This window comes from Gossypium hirsutum, chromosome A09 (genome assembly GCF_007990345.1).
Source record: "Gossypium hirsutum isolate 1008001.06 chromosome A09, Gossypium_hirsutum_v2.1, whole genome shotgun sequence".
NCBI lineage: Eukaryota > Viridiplantae > Streptophyta > Magnoliopsida > Malvales > Malvaceae > Gossypium > Gossypium hirsutum.
The window spans coordinates 44,738,043-44,745,319 of record NC_053432.1 but is presented as its reverse complement, the minus strand read 5'-3'; the positions used below and the strand labels follow the sequence as shown (position 1 = coordinate 44,745,319).

General features: G+C 38.2%; 1 non-coding gene across 1 annotated transcript; it reads left to right on the top strand.

The window, feature by feature from the left end:
• The first annotated feature begins 3,471 nt into the window (after window positions 1–3,471).
• LOC121207280 (small nucleolar RNA R71) lies at window positions 3,472–3,578 on the top strand. Its single transcript, XR_005902372.1, has one exon. It is a non-coding gene; the product is annotated as a small nucleolar RNA R71 (small nucleolar RNA).
• The last annotated feature ends 3,699 nt before the right edge of the window (window positions 3,579–7,277 follow it).

The following is a 7,277-nucleotide window of genomic DNA, read 5'->3' as shown; positions in this document are numbered from 1 at the left end:
ACTTATTTTCAAAGAATGTTCTAAATAGTACTGATTCTAGTGTTTGGGATAATTTAAATATAATTAAGAGAGAAGTGATGGCTAAATATTGCAAGGGTTCAAATAAAATTAGGCTATATAGTCTCACATTTGGGTTTCAAAGGATAAAATTTTATCAAGGTTGGCTTGAAAGGCTCAAACGGGCCAAAAAAAAGTTGCCTAAATCATTTTCAACGTTCCATGCTCCATAGGATTTCACCTCAAGAAACTATTAAGTCAATTCTAAAGACTTAAACTTTCATGCATGCCTAGCTTTCTTAAGGAACACAAAATTTTATGGTACGATTTGCATGCTTTATTAAAAATACACTTATGTCATTATTAAGCTAACGTAACAATTATTGAAATAATCGAAATTTATTTATACTGAAGTTTAGCATACTTAACAAAATTTCAAATTATTGAACAAGATATATCCTAATCATAACTGAAAGAAAAATTTATTCTGAGTGGAAGTAATTCAATTTTTCGGTCCCCCTACTTAAGATGAACAATGTCCTCATTGTTAAAAGTGAATAGATACTATACACCAGGTAGGATTCTAGAAAAGAGGAGGTGAGTCAATTTTACTGCTTAAGTACAAAACTCTCTCTAGATCCAATCCTAGACATGTATATATCTATTGCCACACTTTTTACTTTGCAACTTGTTCATTTTTATTTATGATTTCCACCTTTTGTTTTATTATGCAAAAAATAAGAATCATAATAGAACCTAATCTTAAAACATTAAATAACCTAGGAAAGAAAATGAAATAAAGTAAAGATCCCCCCTATTTATTTATTTGCAGATCCCTCAAAATCGATTCATCTTTTTCTTTCCTTGACATTGGAGTCCATGGTTCAAGTATAAAGTCTGGAAATTCATGCACAAAAATAAACGGGTTATGAAATATATATTTTAAATGCATCTCTAATTGAGTCATCCTGTATTTTTGAGTATCTCCAGTAATCTTGTTAGTGCAATTGCATGTGTTGCATCATAGCCATTATACCAAACTATTCACTTTATGGAATGATGCTAGATAAAGGGACTCTCAGTGTCAAACTTAGGAAATTTGTTAAGGGTGGTTCAGTTTTGGGCAGGTGGATGAGTAGTTGAGGGTAAGGTTTAGAGTTGAAAAGGGTGGCGATTTTAAGGATAGTTTAGGTGCGGTAGTTGGTGACTTCGAATGAAGGTGTTTGGGGTGGTGATTCAGGGAGTTAAGGGCTACAACATTGAGGAGTTAAGTGAGATGCACTATTGGGCTACTTGGGAGTGGTGGTGGAGCAAGGTAAGGGCTGTAGGGTTGTATGGAAAAGGGTTGAATATTTTCCTTTTTAGTAGTGTCTTAAGCCCAATGGCAGCTCCTTTTTGGATCTTAGGCTCCTATACTGAAAATAAACTAAAAAAAACTCAAAGAAATTAGTGCTTTGGTTAAAAGTTGACCCTTTATTTAACAAAACAAATACTTAAATTCTTTGGGCTACTTAGAAAAATATTTTTTTTGAAAAATTACATTAAATTAAATAGAAAAATATTTTTTTGAAATGTTACATTAAATTAAACTCCTAAGAAAGACTGGAGGGTTCACGGATGGTCCCGCTTAAGTTCCAATCTCCTAGACAGAGTTTTAATTAATGTAATGAACTAAAGAAAATTTTATCTAAGTCTACCATTTTATTCAAATGAGAAAAAAAAAACTAAAAATATAAAATAAGGATAGAGAAAGTGAAGAGAACTCCCTCTATTTTATTTAGGATCGTCATTGATCGTGATGGCGTCAAATGGCCATTTGTCATACCAACCATAATTGTCTAGGAAGTAATCATATTCTTTCCCATCAAATCTACCCAACATCTTATTAGGGAAAGAAAACCCGTAATGACCTTTCCTGGTGGCTCGTTTAACTTCCAGTTATTCCTACAAATCCTCCAACCCGTGACTCGAATATGTGAAATAATCCATCCAGTACCCTTCTTGTGCCTTTCCAAAATCACATGTGCCTCTTCTTCTTGATCTTTGGTGAACTCAACTGAAATAATGACAGGCATATTTCAAATGAGGAGACAAAATCTTCAGTTCCAATTTAATTGGCTTTTCAATCAACGACTTTGGTTGCGTATACTTCTGAGATGATAACTCTAATGATTCGAGTGGAACTTCTTGAGTGAATTCGTTCGAATTAGCTTTTAACCAAGCCAAACATTCCTTGTCTTCATCATCACTTGGTGAATCCTCCAATAGAATATTTTCTAATGGATCGTCTAAAGAATTAAGCTCTAATTCTGCAAAACCCAACAATTCCTTCTTTGAAATAGCAGAGCAGTCTTCAACTATATCTTGGGATTTGGTAGCATCGAAGTCATTAAAAGTCACCTCGTCATCAAATATTTCTTTCAATTGAGTTTCATTTTGTTGCTTTTGGAATCGTTGAGGATATGGCAGTTTTGGAATCTTAGCTTTAACTGGACAACTTTTCATTGGAAATTTTTCTGTATCTGACAAGGGTGTTAGTAATCAGAACTAATTGGTTTAGAGTTTACCTCATCAAGGATCACTGTATCTGACTTTTGTAGAACATGAGTTTTAACACTCAGTTGAACTTCCTCTTTGCCTTGATCTACAATAGACTTATCTTCAACCTCGACAACTTTGGGTTCCCATGTCTTCCTACTTTGTAAAGTGATGGTTTTTCAATGCTCTTTGCCCGTGCTTCTTAGATTTCTTGTATCACTCGGACAAATACCTTGGGGTCTACTTTTGAGCTCATTGGCTAGCTGTCCCACTTGGTTTCCTAAATTCTTCAATGTTGCTGCTTGGATTTGGATTAGTTCATCATTCTTCACTATGTTTGCCTTTAGCAAATTCTCAAGATTGCTTAAAGATTCAATTGGTGTGGGTTGTTGCACTTGTTGAGAATATTTTTGTAGATAATTTGGTTGAAATGACATAGAAGAGTCGCTATGGTCCGCCTATTGATTACTCCATGGAGAAATTGGATGATTCTGCCATGAAAATTTGTAATAATGTAGAACATTCCAAATTTGATTTCCCATGTAATATTTTGACTCTTGATTCGATGGAAAATTTTCAAAGAAATGGCCATCTCCACAGTATTCACAAGAACTATCCTCGAACTGGTTCAATTGTTGACCTGTCAGGTTACTATTGAAACCATTAACAGTTATGTTCTTAAGCATAGAAGACACAGAAGATACCTGGGCTGCCAAAGAAGCAAGTGTGTCTGCTTTATGTGCTCCTGCTACTCGTCTTTTTGAGGCTGCTCGGTTGGTTTGCCACTGATAGTTATTGCTGGCAATTCTTTCAGTAATATCATAAGCATTGTTATAAGACTTAGAAATAAGGGCTCCATTTGCCGAAGCATCCACCATCATTCTAGTATGAATATTGAGACCAATGTAGAAAGTCTCCATTTGAATGCAACAAGGAATGCCGTGATGAGGGCACTTTCGTAATAACTCATTGAATCACTCCAACGCCTCATATAAAGATTCTTCATCAAGTTTCTGAAATGAAGTGATTTCATTTCAGATCTTGGCGATTAAAGATGGAGGGAAATATTTCATTAAGAAATGTTCAACTAACCCTTACCATATAGTTATGAAATAGATGGTAGGGAGTTCAACCACGCTCGTGTTCTATCTCTTAAGGAGTATGGAAATAATCTCAGTCTCAAGGCATCCTCGGTCACCTCAACTAGTTTAAATGATTCACTCACTTCCATTAATAGTCAAAAATGAAGATGTGGATCTTCAGTAGGAATCCCATAAAATTAACCCATATTTTGCAACATTTGGAACATGACCGGCTTCAGCTTGAATTGTTATGCCTCGATTTTGGGTCTCCTAATACTCGAATTGAGCTCGTTGAATAGATGAATGGCATATTGTTTAATGGCGCAGTTTTTCATTGGGAACAATGATCGGATTGTCAGTACTATAAGTGAATGTTCCTCCTAGATTTTGGTTTGGATTTTCGAAATTCATGTCTTCGGTCCTTTTTTGGTACGCTTGTCTTCTCCTTTGTCAAAAAGTCCTTTCAATTTTAGGGTTTACGAGGAGTAAGTCAATGATTTTATAAATACTCATAAACACCTGAAACAACAAAAAAATAATAAATGAAATTAAAATTTAACAAAAAAAAGTAGACCAAAATGCAAAATTAACAATTTCACAAATAATGATGACTTGTTCGACCAGTTGAGAGGAGCCACTGTGTTCTCTAAGATAGATTTGAGGTCTGGCTATTATCAGCTGCGAGTTAAAGACTCAGATGTACCTAAGACAGCTTTCAGGACAAGGTATGGTCATTATTAATTTCTTGTTATGCCGCTGACAAATGCACCGGTCGTTTTTATGGACTTATTGAATAGGATCTTTCATCCATATCTGGATAAGTTTGTCGTTGTATTCATTGATGACATTTTAATCTATTCTAAGGATAAAACAGAGCATGCGAAGCACCTGAGAATCGTGCTACAGGCCTTGAGGGAAAAGCAACTATATGCCAAGTTTAGCAAGGGTGAGTTTTGGCTTAAGGAAGTCGAATTTTTGGGACATATTGTTTCAGGTGAAGGTATCCGAGTTGATCCAAGTAAGATTTCCGCAATGATCGGCTGAAGTAATCCTGAAGGCACTTGATGTTCCGCTTTCACTTGTTGACATATTAAACATCTCGAAACAAAGTCGGAGATGTCCCGTTTCATACCATGCCACCAAAATCGACGTTTCAAATCGTTGTACATTTTCGTACTCCCCGGGTGAATTGACATTCGGCTACAATGAGCTTCGTTCAGAATCATCGAAATGAGTTCTGAATTTCTTGGAACACACAACCGGCTTCTGAACCTCAAACAATCGTCATCATCAATTTGAAATTCGGATTCCATATTCGGAATACATTCAGCCCGTTTTGCAACCAATTCATCGTCGACTTTCTGAGCTTCACGAATTTGATGAATCAATAATGGTTTGGCCTTTAATTCAGCTACTAACACATTGTCGGGTAGAACAGACAAGTGCACATTCATCGCTCGTAAAACAAACAGCGATTTCTGGCTTAAGGCGTCCGCAACCACATTAGCCTTTCCTGGGTGGTAATCAATGACAAGCTCGTAATCTTTCAACAACTCAAGCCAACGTCTTTGTCGCAAATTTAAGTCTCTTTGAGTCATCAAATATTTGAGACTTTTGTGATCCGAAAATACATGGCACTTTTCGCCAAACAAATAATGTCGCCATATTTTCAAAGCAAATACGATGGCGGCTAGTTCGAGATCATGGGTTGGATAATTTCTCTCGTGTGGCTTCAATTGTCTCGACGCATAGGCCACAACTTGACCTTCTTGCATCAATACGCAACCCAATCCGAGTAGGGATGCGTCACTATAAATGACAAACTCTTTGCCTGATTCGGGTTGCGCTAAAATTGGAGCTTCAGTCAAATGAGTTTTCAGTTGATCGAAGCTTTTCTGACATTTCTCCGTCCATTCGAACTTAGCATCCTTTTGAAGTAGCTTCGTCATTGGTGTGGCTATCATCGAGAAACCTTTTACAAATCGTCGGTAATAACCGGCGAGCCCCAGGAAGCTCCGAACTTCGGTAACATTTCTCGGAGGCTTCTAGTTAAGTATGGCTGAAATTTTGCTCGGGTCAACTCGAATACCCGATGCGGATACCACATGACCCAAGAAACTAACCTCTCTTAACCAGAACTCACACTTACTGAACTTAGCATATAACTTCTTATCCCGCAAAATTTGCAACACTAACCTCAGGTGCTCAGCATGTTCGGTCTCATCTCCTGAATAGACTAAGATGTCATCAATGAACACAACTACGAACCGGTCCAAATACTGTCTGAAGATCCGATTCATCAGATCCATAAATACCGCAGGGGCATTAGTGAGCCCGAACGGCATCACTAAGAACTCGTAGTGATCGTACCTCGTTCTGAAAGCAGTTTTGGGTACGTCCGAATCTCGAATCCGCAACTGATAATAACCCGATCTCAAATCTATCTTTGAAAACACTGAGGCTCCCTTTAGTTGATCAAACAAATCATCAATACGCGGTAATGGATATTTATTCTTTATCGTCACTTTATTCAGTTGACGATAGTCAATGCACAACCTCATGGTTCCGTCCTTCTTTTTCACGAACAAAACTGGTGCACCCCAAGGTGAGAAACTTGGTCGAGCGAAACCTCTATCCGTCAACTCTTGCAATTGAGCTTTCAATTCCTTTAACTCGGTTAGTGCCATACGATACGGAGCTATCGAAATTGGCGTAGTTCCAGGTACAAGCTCAATACCAAACTCTATCTCCCGAACAGGTGGCAAACCCGGTAACTCTTCAGGAAAAACATCCGGGTATTCACAAACCACCGGCACAGATTCGGGTTTCTTTTCTAATTCTTTGTCATCAAGTACATACGCAAGGTATGCTTCGCACCCTTTTCTTACATATTTCTGGGCCAACATTGTTGATATTACAGCTGGCAACCCCCTTAAGTCCGTAGACTCAACTCGGATTATCTCGTTATTTGTGCACCTCAAATCAATAGTCTTGCTTTTGCAATTCACAACCGCATCATGCGCGGTCAACCAATCCAAACCAAGAATAACATCAAATTCGTCAAACGGCAAAAGCATCAAATAGGCCGGAAAATAGGATTCTCGGATTATTAGAGGGCATCTCTTACACACTTTATCAACAAGTACGTATTGACCCAAAGGGTTTGACACTCGAATTACGAACTCAGTAGACTCAACAGGTAGAGTCTTACAGGATGCTAAGGTTTCGCATACATATGAATGAGTAGAGCCAGGGTCAATCAATGCAATCACATTAGTATCAAAGAGAGTGAAGGTACCAGTGATGACGTCAGGGGAGGATGCCTCCTCTCGTGCGCGAATGGCATATGCTCTAGCAGGAGTACGGTTCTCGGCTCGAACAGCCGTATCAGAGGCCCCTCTCTGACTACCACCCCTACCTCCTAAAATTCTCGGTGGTCTACCTCTAATTGTCACTCCACTAGGTCTTGCACCTTGAATCTTATTCTTCTCATCAAGCTCCGTGCAATCTCTAATGAAGTGGTCCTTCGAACCGCATCCGTAACAGGCCCTGTTAATAGACTTACCCCAACATTCACCTAGGTGTCGTCTTCCGCATTGGGGACATTCAGGTTTCTCTTGACGATTATTGCCCACACTAGCTACCGAAGTAGCTCGGGAG